A 21,165-nucleotide genomic window follows, 5' to 3' on the forward strand; every position below is an offset into this window, starting at 1 on the left:
CTGGATGAAAGACAATTTCAGAAGTCATATTAAGAACAAAATCAAAAAGGCTCAGATCCTCTTGGAGAATCTGTTGAGATATTCTGCTATATGAAGTCCAAACTCAGTTTGAGGAATAAAGTTTTGATGTAATGGCAAATCATTCGCCAACTTGGGCTTTCGCATCTAAGAGCAACATGTACAAATTACAACGATTCTAGAATCGCGTCCTCAGGTCACACGTATGTTTACGTTGGAGCTTGAAAATTGCAATTATACAAGGTGATTCAAAAAAGAAGTATACATTTTCCAGATGCTTGTAAAACACTAATATAGTTGAAGACGCGGACTATATAAGTTCGATACGTTTGGCAGATGAATTCATAAATTTTGCATCCCACCATTCTCACGAATGGAAGGAAGTTGCGTAGGCACTTGGGCCACTTGACCAGTCAGTCAAAATAGCTGCGTCTGCAGTGGAGAAAGCGCTGAGCATTCATGAATTGTGAAAAAATGCAACCTCATTTTTAATCCACTTGAAGAATGAAATTGCCGCTGTCGTCCCGCAATCGTGGCATCAACCAAAAGACTTAACACACCCAGAAAAGACCCTTCCGTGACAGTTTTATCGCGAAAAAAGAAGGATCGTGCATTTTCTTTATGGACACAGCACTAGAACAGATTAGTCGTGACACGCGATCATCTACGTCACTTCCATCAGTAACGGGACGCACACAACTTCGTGGGTACATCTACCTAACGGGTAGGAGTGCGGTCAGGTATCTTCAATTGTTTCTTCTTTTTGTAGCATCCGGAAACTATACACTTCTTTATGAATCACCCTGTACATCCATGATTCAAAGGAAAACATTTGCCAGCTCAGGTGTTACGTGCATGAAATGAAAAGAAAAAAAAAACTTCAACAACTATATAGAGCTTACATTCAAAAATAAAAATTAATTAGATTATTACTAATTCAAGTACTTGTTTTTATATACAGAGTATAATTTTAACAAGGTTTTTTAAAAATGCGTGAAAAGGGTTTGAAAAATGCTGAAAAGCGAACTTACTTTAAATTATGAGTTTGTTTTGAAATAACCAGAATATATTAATTTAAATTTATGTAATAAGAAAGCTTGATACGAACTAAACATGTTTTTGAATATAGCTCTCTCATTCAGTGCCGTCTTAACGCATGGGGCTTCAAGACAAGAGGTGGCCTCAGAAAAAACGAGAAGTAATTGACTTCTTGGAGAATTTTCCAGGTGAGGCCTCAGAAGTTTCACTTGGCCCGAGTGCTCATGATGCTCTTAAGACGGCCCTGCTCTCATTTGACATATGCATTTTCCATATGCAGTACAAGCGTATGGATAATTTGCGAAAATAAATAATACATTACACAACTAAGAGGTTTTGACAAAAACAAAAAAAAATGTTTTTTATTGATCTGACTATAAAAAAATTCACAAATACGAGTAACAGCATCCATCATCTAATCAACTTGTACATATTTCAGTCATGAATCATATCAGTTCTTTATGGAATTTTTCAGAATCTTAGATGATGCAATTTAGAAAACATACAGACGAATGTCAAAAACTCATGGATGGATTACTGTATGGTATGTGTCTTGAATTTGTATTTAATTAATTATTGCAATAGCTCGTATATAATTCTTGGATTGTACGTGCATAAATTGCACGAACATTACTGTCGAAATTTGTACGCACATACAGTAGGTTTTGGAGTTCGCGTTCATAATTCTTGAGCAGTGTTTGTTTGATTTACTTTCTTCAAATTTTATGCTCATAGTTCTCGAAAATGTATGCGCATAATTATCAAAAATGTGCTCACATAATTCCTGGAAAGTTTACGCATAACTTTTGAATTACTTCTACTGTATGCAAACATTACTTAGATCTGTACGGGGAACACACACAGTTGCACTCTCAATACTCACACGATTCTCTAAATTGAACACGCGTCAATCTCGGAATTATACACATACGGTTAGAAATTGTACTTGCATAATTCTTAGAAATACACACATACGGTTCCCGAAATCGTGCTCATATAAATCTTGAAACTGTACTCGCATAACTCCTAGAATATACGTATAATTTACTGGAATCATACGCATATGGTTAAAAATTGTGCATGTGTAATGCATAGAATTATATGCATGTGGTTCTCGAAATTACACTCGCATAAATCTTGAAATTGTGCGAATAAGGTTCTTAGAATTATACGCATATGGTTTTTGAAATTGTACTCGCACAATTCTTGGAGTTATACAGATAGAGTTCTCAAAATTGCATACATATAATTTTTGAAATCGTGCACAACGTAATTATTAGAACTATGTGCACACAAATTTCGAAACCGCACACACTCACATTTCTTGGAATTACACATACATATTGAAGACTTTTCCAGATAAACTAAGCAGTTCGTAATATGAGTTAATACGATGAGAAAAAGAATATCCAACCAAGTTAATTTGGATAAAATAACCCCTCCCGTGCAGCACTTGATCGAAATAATGTCAATAAGATATCACGCATAATACATAACCCATTTAAACAAACCAATCAAATTATACATTCCAGGAATCGTTTCATCTTTGAAGAGAAATTTCTCGGGAAGCTTCGTTTCGACAGACGATAAACAAATGCCAATGGGAACAAACGTCGAAATTTCTGAAATTTTTACTCTCAAGATACGGAATTTAATTTAGAAAATTTTAGATTTCCTTTCCAGAAGAAAATGTCACCTTTCTATTGAATTAAATTTTTAAACATTAAGAATGAAAACTTGTTAAAACTTTTGGTGATTTTTGATAGTATTAATGATCGGAATTGATATATTTGAATGCAGCTTACACGAAAAAATTATTCTCTCGAAGAGGGATTTTTTTTATAATACAGAAAAAAAGTTACAATTTGTGTCAATAGAGAGTGCTGCACGAAAGCAAATCACTGGAAATTTGCATATTAGAGTCCTATAAATTACAGGGTGTACGATTTCTGAAATTTCCTGTTAGTTACGCTTATATGAGGTTTTCATTGTGATTGACATTGGTGAATAAAGCATTGTTGGTGGAATTGTTTAACCTAAGCCATGAATCGCTGGCTGAAGTTTTACGAACGTTTCGGATACAGAAGAGGTTGAAGGAAAGTTCGGGTACAACCAATTATTTTCGCGTAGCGCCCTCTATCAACAAAACTTTGAACTGCAGTAGAAGTCCGTTATAACGATAGCTCATAATCACGAAAAAAATTATCGTTATAACGGGCATCTCGTCATAACCGAAAGTTGCTTGTAATTTTAGTTTTCTCGCAATCTCCCACAAATCACTCGTTATATTGAGATTCTCGTTATAAGTTGCACTCGTTATAACAGACTTCCACTGTATTTTTTTCCTACATAAAAAAAAAAAAACCTTTTGCGTAAGAACAACTTTCGCAGATTCACAGACAGCATTAAAATATACCAATCCTTTCAATTTTATGAATTTCTTTATCTATTTACGAATTTATGGGACACCCTGTAAAAAAATAACGCGCAACAAAAATACTTCTAAGATGTTAATTCCTTGATATGGAAGACACAAAATAAGAAAAAATGTGTTTTTAAATATTTATGCAAACGGTCATTGACGGGAAAATCAATCGATTTGAGACAAAGAAAAATTCAGTATTTTTTGTTGAAAGGACTTAATATATATTTATATATTTTTTTTTATATCAAAAGAAAACCTGTTTGTTGTGTCAAATGTAATTTGCATACAGGCATCTCAAATGTTTCAATAAAACAGTTCTTTCGTTTGTTTTTTTTCTTTGACGGCGTTATTGAAAAAAAAAAGCAAACTGTTTTTTCTCTTCTTCAAAAGTCTTTTCATCTGATAATTGAAAAACCAGACAAGTACAAATAAGAGTATGAATTGTGACATACGGATCAGCCTTCAAGCAATGTTGTACGTGGAATAAAAAACAATGTTTTCTTTTGAAGTTATTTGACTTATTTCTCGGATTTCTGCATGACAATTAATTCTATTATTCAACTTTCGAACTGATTTTTTCCTGATTATTCTTTCTTTTTTACTTTTTTTTTGCATTTTTGCCTCTAAAAAAACCGAATATAACTTTTTTATTTTTACTTCAATTTTTTTTTAGTTACTTGTCATTTTTATTTAAAACGTTATTAGCGAAAACAATGTTTTTTCCTTCGGAATGACGTTAAGAAAAGATATGACTGAGGGGGGGGGGGCGTGAGAGTTTGAGTTAAATAATAATACAGTAAAGCCTCTCTTTTGCGGACACTGGTGGGTCAGAAAAATTCGTCCGTAAAGGAGGGGTGACACAGTTAATCAGGGGTTTGAAATGCATACTTTTATTACACAAGAGGAAATTATTAAATTATTTGTTTTGAGCGTAAAAGAGGGGTAATAGATTAAATGCTAGTTTTCTAAAAGTTACGTCATGTAACTTTACGTTATGTAATGACGTAATGACACTGCAGTCGAATTCCGTTTTAACGAATACCGTTACAGTGAAAATCTCGTTTTGACAAAAACTTTTTTTAATCCCAAAGATAACGCTACATAGGAACCTTATCTTTCTAAAAGCCTATAATCCCTTTATAACGAAATTTTGTTATAACGAAGTGATTTCTCCGGTTCTTGGAGTTCGTTATAACGGGATTCGACTGTATTCGGCCGGGTTCACACTGAACCGATACGATACGCGATACGACTGCGACATTGACACGGATTGGTTAAAAACTTGAATTTCAGAACCTTTTCTAAAATCCATCGCAATGTGATTTGACCCACGTTTGAGGACATCACCCACAAGTTAAAGGATTGTTGCGCCATCTATTAAATAAAGTTGTAACTGATTTCACAAACCAGCTGTTTTGAAATTTCAGGCATACTAATAAAACGAACTACTTGTTTCATCTTCCTCTCTAAGGTGCTGGAGAAAAAATTTAAGGACAACCGAAAAAACGCTATATCTCGAAATCTTGTGCTTGTAGGTGCATGAAAATTTTAAAGTGACAACTACAAGTGAAGTTAAAACTTTCCCACTAAAAATAATTTTGATGAGAGCTGCATCTTTTTTTGAAAAAAATTTTTGATACTATTTGACTTGAAAATCCAGATCAAAACCTGGAGAAAAGTGTAAGGACTCGCGATCGCGAAAGAAATTTGCATTTTTCTCATGTTGGACTAACAGTCGATACCGTGTTGATCAGTCATGCGCTGTGAAATAATTTTTTTCCCCTAAAGTGTGAAGAGATGCCAAAAACAACATATTATTGGATACCGAAGGGGCAAAAAGCTTGCTCACAGTGAAAACGGGGTGTCTGATCACGAAATGGCGAGAATAATTAAAGGATTGAAGATTGTTGGTTATAGTTTCATGAATGGATTCGAGAAGTATGGACTGGAAGCTTTCACAAGAAGGTTTCTTTCTCTTACCATTCATAAAAAAAAAATGATTATTCAAGGTAACATTTTTTTTGCAAAATAAAAAAATTCTATGTATTTCAAAAGAAATACAACTTGCCTTGTATAAGTCGAACAGTGCGCAATATGTTAAAAACAATCCGAATGGATGTCCAGTATGCAAAAATAAAGTGCAAACCTCCCACTTATAAAACAGCACAGACAAAAACGAGTTCCATTCGTCAAAAAACATATATCTTTTGGTGCCAAGTGTAATGATGTTGTTTTCCTCTAACGAGAAGTTAAATTCAGGTGGACCTGATAGTTTTAAATATTACTGCCATGGCGTAGGTCATGGCAGAGCCATATTTTCGAAACGGCAATTCAGAGATGGATCAGTGATTTATTTATACAATATAGTATCCCGGGCCTATATAAAAGGATGCGATTGAAAGTGATATTGTTTGATAATGAACAAAAAACTAGTGATATATATAGTGGTGGAGTTTGTTCCATTCACCAATGGTATGAGGAAAGAAGCCGTATTTAAAGCAGTCAACAGAAGCAAAAATAGGTTTTATTTTAAGGAAATGGTCGAGTCTTTAGGAGACGTAGGATGGTTTGGCTATAGGATATCTGAAGTGTCAAAGTTGAGATGACCGTGGAAAATCTTATACAAGAGGGTTAATCGAGAAATGAGACGAACAGTGGAGAGGAGGAGATTAAGTTCGTTTTTAAGTTCGGGCATGGAGAAAAAAGATTGAATTGATTGAAAGATTAAATTGCCCATGGCGATAGGCTGTAGTTGTGCTCGGTTTGAAAGAAAGAAAGAAAGTGATGGTTTGGGGTGGTTTTGCATCCTAAGGAAAAACTCCAATCGCGTTCATAAGCAGCAAAATGAATTCAGAGGCGTATCAAGACATTCTGGCAGGAAATCTACTACCTGAGGCACCTCTTATAACTTCGGGACAGTATTTGTTTCAGCAGGACAATGCTTCTGCACATGTTTCAACGTCAGCAAAATCTTGGTTTGAAGTCAATTCGGTGAAATTTGTTGACTGGCCAGCCAGAAGTCCTGATCTGAATCCTGCAGGGAACATGTGGGGCATTTCGGCATGAGAAGTGTATAGAAATGATACGCAGTACTGAAATAAGCACGACCTTCTGGTAGCAATCAAACAGGCTTTGAAGAAGATTCCACAGCAAGTTGTTTATGACTTATCTCGATCGAGGACATCTAGGATCATAAAGATTATAGAGAAAAAGGGTGATTTTCTTTTTTATTTAAATGATTTTGTGCATAATTTTCCAGTGTCTTCATACTTTTCCCCCAGGTTTTGACCTTTATTATAACTTTAACATTTTTTTTTTGATACACTGTAGCACTCATCAATTTTTTTTCACTGGAAAAAGTTTGGTTCTACATGTAATTATCACTTTAAAATTTTCATGTATTTACATCAACAGGTTTTCAAAGTATGGTAATTTTTCAGTTGCCCATAAACTTTTTTCCAGTACCTTATTATTGTTTCCACGTTATGTCATTTCACAGTTACGGAGGGCTTTTTGAAACATGTTGTACAGGAAAATTGTTTTATTACACAGTTAGGTTCCGCAATAATATCGTGATTCACAACCGTTTTACCTCCGAAGAGGTAGCTGAGTATAGATAGCTGGTCGTCTATAATCACTGATATAGACCAATCCTGTGTACGGTTAGAAAGAAAAAAAGGGCCTTACTCAAGTCAATGTTGAGTTTCATGGCTGAACATAGATTTTATAACATGTTTGATCACCCTGTACATGAGAAATCGGCACGAGCACAAACTTTACAACTTTGTCAAATACACATTATGAGTTCTGTGTATAATACTTTATGCTGTGTGAATACAATTTTTATTAAAGTATAATATCATTGTATTTCATCTTTTCGAAATTACAGCAGAATATTCTATTAGAAGTGATATTTGCCTTTTCTTTGGAATTTCCACAAGTTTAAGTTTACTACGTTTAATCTAAAAAAAAACTATCTAGTGGTGACACCAGGACAATACCTAGTGATAAAGTGAGATATTGCTATATCTGCTGCACTTCCAAACTAGGAATGATAAATGACGCTAAAAGTATCTACACGTTTTTGAAATTTTCGAAGCACTTTTTCGGAAAAACTCTAATCAGACCCATGTCTATCTTTCTATGACCTCGAATATATTACGGCAAGCTTATGTGTGTAACTTATGTGAGAGCAGAGGTATGATTAATGCATTCCCCGATAATTACTTATCGACTTTATATGTATCGAGTACCGTAATTAGCGGCCAATCATAATTCCCGGATAAAGCGATTAAAAAGACGGGGAGTACGAGCTATTTTTAGATAGTCCCAGGGATCAGATCATCATCATCATCACCGTAGTTATCTAAGAGTTATCCGGGGAGCTATCCTATCTCGTCTCAACATAGATATTACATCACTGCAACTCACTGTTATTTAATAGAAGCGTTTATTCTAGAATGAGATCAAATGATTATTTTTCGACATAATTTACGTATGTCACAGTAAATGCGATAAATCCCGTTGTTATGCATAATTTCCGACCATTTTGATAAGTTTGATAAATTTCACTATTATGCACAATACACAAGTTTCGTTGCTAAATTTGATAGATGCTGAAGAAATTTTCTTTTTTTACTGGTGATTATACATAATACCCAAAAGTTGTTGGTAAACATGATAAATAATACTACATTCACATCAACCATCATATATATTTGCCGGTTATTATCTCTCTCATAACACATTTTTTTTTTTGAAAACCATCTATAAATACAGGAAACCCCCCTTAAACGGTCACCCCTCTTTTACGACCAAATAATAATTTCCCTTTGTATAATAAAAGTATGCATTTCAAACCCCTGATTAACGGTCATCCCGTCTTTTACGGTAGAATTTTTTTGTCCCACTAGTGTCCGCAAAAGAGAGCTTCTACTGTATATATGTTTGATAATTAAAAATCGAAAAAATACAGTCACCGCGCTTTATCGGATATCAACGATTCCAAACAATATCCGATTAAGCGGGTAACAATTCAATTGCCATTTTACAACGTTAGTATCGTTTGTATATGGAAAACTGATGAAAGGTGAACATTAATAAAGCTTCTGGAATAAATCAGATATCAAAAATGAAATGAAAATTATACTTAGGTAATTATGACCACAATACCTAAGATTTTCACTTTTCACCAGGAAAGTTCACGACCTCTATTGTTTTAACGGAGCACTAAAATAAAATAATTTAATGTACATATTGAAGATTACTTGAAGGCCAGTATCTGCTCTCAAATGTATTTATCTTAACCTAGTACATATTTAGAATTAAATCCAAATGTTTCATTCATTAAAACATTATGTGTATAGTGGTTGATATATGTATATTTTGAGCAGTTGACGTGTGAAGCATAATATTCGATTAAATGGGGAAAAGTCCTTGAAGTTAACTATTAAGCGGGGAACATTAACACTGTGTCTATGGGACAAATTTTGGTGGCGGAATATTTTATCCATTTTAGCGGAGTATCCGTTTATCTGCTATCCGATTAAGCGGGGCCGACTATTTAATTAAATTTCGTATGATCTTTTTTTTCACATCTCATAACACGCTAGACATTGGGTTAAAAGAAATTAAAAACGAGTTTTCTTAATAATGCCATCCATTTATAATTAATGTTTTTTCTTTTCATGTTAACGTTTTCCAGTAAACGATTGCGACAGCTTTAATTTACTCATTGAAATGAATGTAGTTCATATTTGTACATCTAAACAAATAAATGGATTCATAAAATGAAGGAAAAAGAAGAAATAAATCTCATTAGAAACCCTCTAGAAATTTTCCAATTAACTCATCAATCCTCATTCATGAAAGTTATGATGCTTTTGAAATTTTTCAACGATGAAATAAAATTATTATTCATCATTTTTGCATTTATTGGGAAATGAAATGTGTGTAAATAATCATATTCTATATATCACACGTATATATTTTTTTTAATCATTAAATTTCTGTGGATTATAATTTTCATTTCATATAGAAAATTCTAATATGTATTCATTTGCTATGTGTACAGGGTAATCCCATAATTCCCCTTGCCACATTTTACGGGTGAACCGTTAATCCCAGAGGCATATTTTCAATTTTAAAAAGGTATCTAAATAGCGCGTGTAAAACTCTGATAAGTAATTCCTATTATAAGGGGATTCTATTGTTTAAAAAAAAAAACTAAGTGCAGTATTTGAGATATTTGAATTCCAAAACCGGGGAAAAGTTATTAAACAACATCATAAACTAACGGACAACGCTTTTCCCCCCCCCTCATTTATGTTGTTCTTTCCAAGCTTTTCTCCGAATTTGAACTTTTCAGATTTTTGTAATTATTTTTTCATTAATTCTGAAATTGGTCCCGGTAATTCTGGAATTATTTTTTCTATAATTATGAATATTCATAAAGTATGGGATTATTTCTTGCGTCAATGCTTAATTTTTTGTCATGAATTATTGCTTCGAAAAATTCTGAAATTTCTCTCAATAATTCTGCAATTATTTCCTTCAGTGAATAAGCAACGATTTTTCCATTGCTTATAAATTTTCATTGATTTTACTATGAAATTACTTTTTTCAATAATTCCAAAATTTTTTTTTTTCATTCCCTTTTTTTCAGCATTTTTGTGACTATGTATATCTTTCTGATGCAGAATTCTTCTCGAAATACTGGATATAAAACCATAGGTCTCAAAAAGTGTTTCAGATCCGGAAAAAAAGCGAAAATGTTGCCCTTGAAAATGTGGGTTTTTTTTTTGTTGGTCTCAGGAGAAACAGTGCAACAACTTTCTAATTGGGATACAACTCTTTTTAATATGGATGATGTATCTGAGTTTTCTACACGTTATTTCGATACTTTTTCTAGTTGGACGTATGCCTCTAGGTTTGATAGCAAAATGCGGCAAGGGAAATAATGGAATCACCCTGTATAAATAAAAACAAAAGTACGTTCCGATAAAAATTATTTTATTCTTATTTCTGTCGCTTAATAAAAATTAATAGACATTAATAAAATTTATATAGTTTGTAATAAAATATCAAGGAAAATTTTTGTTTCAATGATGAAATAAAATGGAAAATCTCGCAGAAATTGCTCAGAATATTTAAAATAAAAAAACGAACGTTTTTGAGGAAAAAATAAATTTTCAGATAAATTACGATTGAGTAATAAAAATCTATTTCTACAATTTTTAGATATTCCCTAATCTGTCGTAGCTTTTCAAGTATTCTAAAAATATGCACATGAAGTGTTCTTCAGCAGCAGTAAGACCATATTATTGTTGTTGTTGTATACAGTCGGCCCCGATTAAACGAATATCAAAGATTCCGGCACATGATATCCGATTAGGCGGGGGAACAATTAGATCGCACAGTTGTGTCATACTGTAGTAGAGATTTTATATTGAAATAAATGGATCAAATGAAACGCAAATTAGTCCAATGCTGAGAGATAAAATCAACAAAAATGTAATTTCTAATTGAAATTCTAATTATCGTGTTTTTCATATTTTCGGAATTTTCAAATTCTTTGGCGATTTCCTGTGTTTTTCGCCTAATCATGGCGAAGGTGATTGATGCATTTTTGGGTATTATCAGCATAAAATCATTGCAATAGAAATTAGTCGACACCGTCGACTTAGATTCCGTCGAAATTAGATTTTCCCTTCCGTTTTCGGATCAAGCTTCCGTTCTTTTTCGTAAATCTTCCATTTCACCCACATTTTTTGTAATGTTTGATACCCAAGCTTGAGAAATCATATGCTCTTTGGCAATTTCACTTTGAGTTTTTCCGTTTTTTAAAATTATTATTGCATTCAAAACTTTCAATCTGTTTCACGAAAAAATTATTTTTCTTCCGCGTATTTTTTTTTCTTTTATTTGAAAACTTAGCGCTCTCTATGGGAATAAACAAAGGGAAAGAGCAAAAATAAAATAAGTAAACGTACTGAACATAACTTTGACATTACAGGGCACCAATTCTGGATTTTTCACAAATTTTAACTGTTCACATATTTTACTAAATTTCTGAATACGCCATTCAATAAAAATATGCATATATATGGTGGTTGATATGTATTTACAGTTGTCGTGTGAATTCGAATATTCGATTAAGCAGGGAAAAAATTTAGAAATCACATTAAGTGAAGGAGGAACTTTTTAACATTTTCTCTATGGGAGAAATTTCGGTTCCATAGAGATTTATCAGTATAAGCGGGGTATCAGATTATCCGTCACCCGATTTAGCAGGGCCGATTTGATGTATATGTTACGGTAAAAGCATGAAGACTGGTGAAACCTAGGATTTACGGGTAAGACCTATGTTCTACCAAGGCGTGTTGGTAAAAGCCCGAATATTACGGTTGTAAACATTTCCATTTCGGACTTCTACCAAGTCAAATCAAGGCCAGTTTTCAAAGAATCTATTAATCATCATGATCTTCTTCGTTCCTGATCTTTTGATAATTATAATTATTGAATAATAACAATTAATTGAAAATGAGCTAATAAATTAATGAACTACTATGAACTTATCGGTTTCCGACGTTAGCTATGTAGTGTTTTTCCATTTTTTTAATTTCATAATTGTTGAAAAGTAATTATAGACAAGGGAAAAAAATTATTTCGTAATTGATAAAAATGCACAATTAGTGAAAAATATTTCCAGAATATTATTGCATGTATGGTGCGATTTGATGTTATAGTAGTAAAATATTAGACAAGTAATTAATTGATTAAGAGTTCGTACTTTTCGAAGTAAACTAATTTACTGTGAACAATAAAAGCCCGTTTCTAATGAAGGTATGTAAAATAATTATAAAAATTAATTGATTAATAAGCATCATTGTTTCATTATAAAAGGGCTTTACTGGTAAAGCAATTAATAAGTTAATTAATTAATGGTAATTTATAGTTTCTTAATTCGCGCTAGGAACTAATAAGTACACGGTTGTTAATAATTCATTTGCTGATTACTAATTTATATATTTTTAAACAATTAAATTATTTTAAATTTTTTTATTTTCATTTTGCAAAAGAATTTCAATATGTATTCGCGTTCTGTGCATTTAACACATAGACGTTCACACAAAAAAAATCATCTCAGTTTGTTAACTTAGAGTATTTAATTTAGTAAGTACAAATCATGGCAAAATGATATTCGAGCAAATTTTAAATTTTGCTCTTGATGACGAAAGAACTCGCAGAAATTCATGAAAAAGTTTATTTAAAAAGGATAGTTTTTGCGTAAAAATATATCTTCTTATATATAACAAATGAATTAAAAATTTATATTTTTTATGAATTTAGATGTTTTGTAACCTTTGTAAGTTTTCTAAGAATATACAAGAAAATTATTCTCCAGCAGTAATAATAATACGTTGCTGTTATGGATTATAAATTTTGATGATTAAAACACCAGCTTGTTATGAACTAGAAAAAGCAGAAATTGCCGATATTTTCATTTAAGACGGTGAAAAATATTTTTCACATTACCGTTTTCTTTAAAATATGTAAAGCATATGTTTTTTGTTTTTTTTTACGTTTTTATTGTTTTTTTTTTCAATTTCAGTCGATTTTTTCCCATTCCTCCCTCCCATAATTCACGAACACGTGTCATTTTGATTTATTTGAAATTGAAATCAGCATTAGGAAACATTTCCGAATAGGAATTTGATGAAAATATGCAAATATTTTATAGGGTTTCAGTACACATAAAAATAATGTATTTCAAAAACTTAAATTTTTAAAAATTTGTTATATTCATACATTCAATTTAATTAATTAATTTATTAAATTTTTAATTCTCTCAGCTTAGATTATGAATTCAGCTTCAGTTATTCACAATGAATTGATCTGACGCTAAATTAAAATCTCTAAAATTTCATAATAAATATATTAATTTTTTTAAACATTTATATTTTTTATGAAACCATCGACTGATATTAACATTGATATTTGGCAAGAATATCACACCATTTCATGCGTACGTAAATTGAAATGTTCCACATTAATGTATTATTGTGCAATATCTAATGACGAAACCAAATTTCAAAAATAAAAAATCCACATTTAACAAAAAAAAATTTCCAAATCAGAAGTTCGCGTTCATCTGAAAAAACTATTTCTCAAACCAAAAATGTTACATTCATCCACAAAACTATTTTTCAAATCAAAAATTTTGTATTCTAAAAATACTTTCGAAATGAAAATAATTTTTGCATTCATTCACAAAACAACACTTCAATAACAACACAATTTTTTTACTGCTCAATTACGAGGCCAAATATTAAAATATTGTACCTAATTAAAAGTTCTAGAACTCAAGTGCAGAGAGCAAAGTTACTTTTCATTTTTTCCTCAAAAAGTGTAAATTATCAAGATTTTGCGGAAAAGTGGAAAGAATTGTATTTTCGTATTTATCAATCGAAAATGGCGAATTTCGCACTTATCGTATCTATTTCGTTAATATAAAAATTACGTATCACTACGCAAAAAAGGCTAAATTTTAAAAATTAAAATAACCAGTTTGTGTACATGGCAGGGGTTTTCAAGACATGGTCCACGATTCACATGTGGCCCTCAAAGCTGTTTTTGTATTGACCCTCCAACGAAAAGGCTTACATTATTGCGGACTTTATAGACATGCTGGAAAAAAAAACCTTGAACGAAAAAATGTATTTCAGAATTTATGAAGGAAGAGATCAAAATTTCAAAAAAAAAAGAAGCATTCCGGAACAAATGAGAGAAATAATTTCAGAACTGATGAGAAATAATTTCAATTTTTTCGTAATTGATAAAAATTAACAATTAGTGAAAAATATTTCCTGAACATCATTGCATGTATGGTGTAGAGATTTGATGTTACAATAGTAAAATATTGGACAACAATAATTTATTCCTTGATCAGAATATGATTCGCGTCGTTTGAATATTGAAGAAAACGTTGGAAATGTCAAATTCATTGCCGATTTCAGTAGCGTGTCTACTTCCCAAGTAACGGCTATAAAACAAGACCATTGTTTATCTTTGTGGCAGCTGTTGACCGCAAAAGACACTCAGAGGTGAAATAATGGATGGCATTCCTTTCGAAGCAGACACAGATTTTCGTCAACACGGTTATTTGCTTTCGTACAGTACCGATGCACTCTCTACTGAAGAGTGCTATGAACTCATTTGCACAGTTCATCGTTTCGTGCGTTTATATCGCAGGCAGGGGAAAATAATTTCACACCAAAAGTCAATTTTCAACTTTTTAAGGCACTTGACGTTTCCACAAAATCACGCAACCTTCATGTTTAGAGCAGAAAAATAATACAAGTAACTGCAATCACAGTTTCAAAATAACAATTTTCCGGCGTATCGGACGCAACTGTTGTATAAGCTGAGACAAAAAGTATGTATATGACAGAGGTCTTCAACGCATAGCCCACGGCTAACAAGTGGTCCTCGAAGCTTTTTGCATTGGCCCTCTGGGGAAAAGGCTTACATTGTTACAGACTACAGACATTAGTTTATGAAAGAAAACAACACCTTGAATGAAAAAATGTATTCCAGAATTGGTGAAAGAAGCAATTTCAAAATTTCTTCAAAAAAAGCGTTCCAGAACCAATGAAGGAAATAATTTCAAAATTATTGTAACATATAATTTCAGACTTGATGGAAAAAATTATTTCGCAATTCATGAAAATTCATAATTAATGAACAATATTTTTCAAGAATTAAAAAAATAAGTATTTGCAGAGTTAAAGAAATAAATATTTCCAGGCAAAATGAAAAATATTTCCACGTTTAATAAAAATATTTCCAGAATTATTGAAAAATAATTGAAATTTATTAACATTATTGAAATATAATTGACGTAGTGCGTTAGTGATAAAATGAGCGACCCAGTCAGGGAGTAACAGAGTCAGTGACCTAGTTGGAGTGAGTGAGAGTGACCTAGCTAGTGAGTGATCTAGGAAGTAAGTGAGTGATCTGGTGAACAAGTGAATGAGTGACCTAGTGAGTGAGTGATATAATGAACGACCAAGTGAGTGAGTGATATAATGAACGACCAAGTGAGTGAGTGATATAATGAACGACCAGGTGAGGGAGTGATATAATGAACGACCAAGTGAGTGAGTGATGTATTGAACGACCAAGTGAGTGAATGATATTTTCCGTGGATGATGAGTTGTTGGTCAATGAATTTTCCTAACGGTGAATTGTTGTCTGTGAATTTACCGGCAGTGAGTTGCTGGCGGTGAATTTTCTAGACACGACTAGAAGGATATCAAAGTCCCTTGGGGGTCACAGAGCGAAATGTTCCAAAATGACGTATTTTTTGTGTTTCTGTTTTTGTCTTTTTGTACAAGTTTGTACCAGTCGTCATGTTTTTGTTGCTGAATAAAAATAAAACAAATAAATAAAACCCTAAAACGAACAAAAAACATATATTGAAAAGCGATTCAAAAATAAAAAAGTTGTTTTATATTTTTTTAAAGCGATTTCTAGTTGAATTAAAATAATTTGTGCTAAGAAAAAAAGGAGATATATTGCCCAGGAGATTCTATCAAGAATATGTAATTAGAGTATTGGAAGTTCCAACGCGCAGATTCGCAGCGACATCTCCTTACCCCAAAAATAGAACAAAAAAAAATTCCACAGCCCCAGAGAAATTATATTAATGAGGAAAAAGAGGCTTTTGCCTCTTGTTGCGAAAGATGGTTGGTACACCTTGCGGAAGATAAAAGACAATACACATTTTTTTTGTCTCTTCCTCTTAAAAATGGCGAGAAGACCAGAGTTTAAGGTAGAAGCATAATTAAATGAATGAGATTTTGCAGGAAATGGTACCCCCCGTCTTTTTACTTTTAACCCAACATATTTCCTTAATCCCGTTTTCTTAGAAATTTTCCGTAAATGAGAATTTTTCCTTTTTTTTTCCATTTTTCTTTTCTAGAAGAGGCTCTTTTTTCCTTTTATTGTCTCCTCCCGAAGACTAAGAGAATGTTTAATTTTGCTTCCATTAAAAATATGTCGTCATTCTCCAGGAACATCTGTATCTAATTATTGGATGTGAAATTGTTGTCTTTGAACGCGAGACGGAGTATCGCAAAGAAGGATGAAAGAAAAAAAGTCAATGTCTTCCAAATCTCATTATAATGCGAATATATTTTTTACGGGAATCTTTTTTTTTTTTCTATCTTGATGGATATACAGTATCAGTATTGTTTTACTGCACTTCTGGCCATCCAAAATGCCAAACCTGGGACGCTTTGCGCTTTTTCTGTTCAGCGGTGGTCAAAAGAAGCGAATAGAATGCTCGGTTTCATTTTCAGAAAAGTCTCTTCGCGTTCTACTTAAGTGCGCCTGAGGACTGGAGTGCGCCGTAAAATTTTGGAGACCGTACCTTCAGAGGGACATTGACTTGGTCGAGGGGGTTGCAGAGAAGAGCCACGCGTGCTCTTGATGCTTGAGCTATACAAATACAACGCCACAACAGGCAAAATGCCCAACGAGGTGGCTGGAAGAAAGATGCCCATAACAAATATGGAGATCATATATTTCAAAAATACAGCAACCCAATTAAAAATGCAATTACAAACATTATATATACATGATAAAATGTTATACAATGCCCATAAAATGTATTTATGGTTGTCTTGTTCTAAGTATGGATAGCTTCTCAATTTACCCCAATCTGTTTATCGTATTTCTTTTTGAACGTGTTAATTGTGTTAACCCTGGTCGAGTTTATCGATTAAAGTCAAAGATGTATTATGAAGAGGGACTTCACTTTTTGAATATGTTTACATTGGATGTGAACGTAGCTGTCGGAGGGATATGTGTTCAGGGGGAAAAATATTTACAAAACTGCACAATTTCAGAAAAGTTTCAAGTGAATGGGAAGTATACAGGGTGTCCTTTAAGTGCTAATGCGGCCTTTATCTCATCAACCACCTGTCGAAAAGGTATGATTTCAATTTAAAAAATACTCAAAAAGACGTTCAAAAATTACCCTGTACCAGTTTTAAGAGTGATAATACAGTGTCACAAAAATGAAAAATGAAAAATTTTATACCGTCCCCCTAGTCCTCTAATTTCCTATTAGAAAGTTGTTGCCTTGTTATACTGCTTTGCCCTACATAAAATATCCCATGTTTTTAACTGCAATATTCACTGAGATAATTCAATTAAAAAATCGAAGTAAAGTTGAGAAATACAACAGCAAATACTAATCTTTTTTGAACTCATTTTGAGCGTTTTTTTAAACTGAAACCATATCTCTACGACAAACGGTTGATGAGATAAAGGCCGCATTAGCACTTACAGGCCATCCTATACACAGATCTATAGGAATATTAAGGCATCAAGTAAGGGATATTTACTTGAGTGCCACGAGTTTAAGAAGTGCTGCCATCGACCTTCCGAATTCAGAAACAAATTTCTCGACAGGTTGCCTGTTGTATTATGCGTGAATTTCAAATGTTATATATTTAATTGCTCTCTGCGAAGAGACTCTTTCAAATGGAAGTTCTATCTCTGATCGCATTCGCGCCTTGAAGTTAGACACACGGATGCCAAGATCACTGTGGTGTGCCAAATGAATTAATTCCCACAATCAGGAGAATGTCTTGACTATAATACAGGTACAATATATGCTAAAAAAAAAGTCATGGAGGAAAATTCCGTCAGGGAATGAAGTAGCATAATTAATTATTTACCTCATTAGAGCCCGGACTATATATGCAAATGCATATACACCTGCATATTTTATTCTTTTTTAGTATTAATGCTCATAAATGCATAATATCAAAGAATTTTCAGAATACGTGCATATTTTCGAAAGTTTATTAAAGCTCAAACACATTTTTTTATGTAATTTTCTAAAGAATATTGCTCATCATATTTTCATAGAATCGGTTTTTAGTGAATTAATAAAGCTGTTTCTCTCCGTTTTATCAAGACTGATTTCTGCAAGCATGTACATGATTATTAGAGCCCGGATTATATGCTTATGTATTATATGTTTATATATTATTTGTGTAAAATGTTTCAAAAATATAACAACTGTTTTATTATTATAACGCTATTTTTAAAGATAGCGTCAAAAATGTTCTATTTTTTTTAGAAAAAAAATATCTATAGGCTATTTCTTGAGAAAATAGCGTCGAAATTCTTTTGTTACAGGTATTTCGTCAATGAGCATCTATACGACTAACTAAAAATTAAATATACCTAAATAAAAACGCGTGGAAGCTATTTGCATATACAGTATATACATATGTAGAGATATTTTTTTGCAAATGGATATGCACACTAAGAAATAGAAAATATGCATTTAAAAACATGTTTTTTTTATCAAGATTTTTTTTTTTGCCTTTCAAGATTTTCAGTACATATTTTTAAATGCTTATTTTAGCATGTTTAAATGCATATTTTCATATGTTTAGAGCATATTTCGCCGTTTTTAGTGCATATATTCCGGGCTCTAATCATCATATATATGCTTGTAGAAATCAGTCTTGATAAAACGAAAAATATACGATCTTTGAAGGAAAACTGTCGATAAATATGCGACAGCATCCTCTACTTTAATCTAATAATCTAATCGGCGGTCATCCGAGTTCAAAATTACACCCTACGTTGGGTGGACGCGATGGACTTAGTCATTCAACTCAGCAAGCTATCATCAGGAAGACATACAGAGAGAGCGGTATTTCAGAAATTAATAACCAGAAAGACGCCTTCCCCCAAGAGATTTATGGTGACTTTTGAGGCGGGGAGACGGAATTCATGTGATAAAGAGCCGAATCGGCAAGAGTCCGTCTCTCTTTCACAGAAATAAATCCTTTGTCCGAAGATCAATCAAATGCGGGTTATATACGGACATCAAATCTCAAACTATCAATCAGAAGTGAAAATCTTCAAGAATAATATTTCATTTTTTAATCCCATCGCGGCAAATAAGCACGTGCTGCGTACGGGGTATTTCACGAAAGGAATTCTAATTTCTACGAACATTTCTGAACTTCGAATGTGAAATTTTATCGACAAAAATAAAGGGAAAGTGGAAGGAAAATTAATTAATATGTAAAATTATTTTCCTAATATTATTGTTTTGCTCTGTAAAATAACAATTGAGGGAAGTATGATAGTGATAGAAACCGAGAGACACCCAGGCTCTGTCACACTTCGTGATATAAGCACAGTGTCTCAGGGAACTCGGGTGCTTCTGGGACACCTAACTATTAATTAAGCAAGAACAAGATATATACAGTAAAACCCCTCTTAACGGACACCCTTCAGATGCAGTCTCACCCCTTTTTTACACGGCCAAATAATATTTACCATTGTATAATAAAAGTATGTATTTCAAACCCCTGATTAATCACCACCACTGTCCGTAAAAGATGGGTTTTACTATATATACATGTGCATGTGCCATTATACACATCGCCAGTAAACGAGTATAAAGTTTATGATCGAAAAACGGTGATTGTGAGGTAAGTAAATCACAATTATAAATCACATAATCGTCATAATCGAGAATAGTTCTTGATCAAATTTGATCTGCTTCTCTTCAGGGATTTTCATTGACACTTTCCATTGATTGGTAGTAACTGATTCAATCTGCAGCTGGGTTGATCTAATCGCTGCACCGCGGTTTGATTCGGTCCAAAAGACATTCGTCAGCAATTGCTACCCGTAAGCAGCTTCTCGGTAAGCCCGCGTGGATCATATTCTATCCTCGACTAATCTGGCTTCTCTCTAAACATATGAGGTCGCTGTCTGGATGTAGTTGACGTCTTATTCTAGTAGATCTCCTAACAGGCATGGGTGGTGCTCTATCTGGTTCTGGTTCTGGGGCTGTAGCTCTGATATCCTCAGGGTACTGCTCCAGAAAGCGGATCAGTCTACGTATTTTACTTTTTCAATAGAAAAATGAAATTTTTTGAGGGGAAATATGAAAATGAAAACTTTTGTTCGGCCCCTAATAAAAAAAAGTTGGTAAAATTTTCGCGATTCACAATAAAGATTTTCAGTAAAAAAAAATTACTCAATAACATCTGGATTGAAATTTGCCGAGATATCGGTGATAAACAGATTAAAATTCAAAGGCAAAGAAAATGCAGCTTTTATTATTTTTCCCCCCTTTGATCATACATATACATTATATATAACAGTAAGATTTTATTTTCTCACAATGCATGAATTAAAGTACTCACCCATTGTTATAATGTTACTCTCGCATGAAAATATTCACACACACACACACGCACGCACGCACACGCACGCGCGCCACGGAGAATCAACCTTTATGACTCGTGGGTCATTTTACCATCAGAACTAATTTGGCTTGGGGGTATAAAAAAAGAAATGTTCTTTCTGAGGGTCGTATAAATGTACGAAAAGTAATTTTGTTTTAACTATATTTGAGAAATGAATTACTTTTTCAAGGAGAATATGAAAGCTAAATTCTTTGAGTGAGTATGAAGTCTGAATTAAATCTTTGAGCAAGTATGGAGGCTGAATCAATTATTAGGGTGAGTATAAAGGCTTAATCAATTATTTGAGCCAATATAAAATGCTGAATTAATCCTTCGAGCGAAACACAAAAGCCGGGTAATTTATTCAAGAGTCGTATTAAAACTGAA

General features: G+C 32.9%; 1 protein-coding gene across 1 annotated transcript in view; it reads right to left on the reverse strand.

The window, feature by feature from the left end:
• LOC149090187 (ras-related protein Rab-37-like) overlaps positions 1-21,165 on the reverse strand; it is a 132,381-nt gene that overhangs the window by 49,300 nt on the left and 61,916 nt on the right. The window lies entirely within an intron of this gene.

Source organism: Pholcus phalangioides, unplaced genomic scaffold, assembly GCF_987345545.1.
Source record: "Pholcus phalangioides strain wild (caught in Gottingen) unplaced genomic scaffold, Ppha-v1.0 ptg000001l_1, whole genome shotgun sequence".
NCBI lineage: Eukaryota > Metazoa > Arthropoda > Arachnida > Araneae > Pholcidae > Pholcus > Pholcus phalangioides.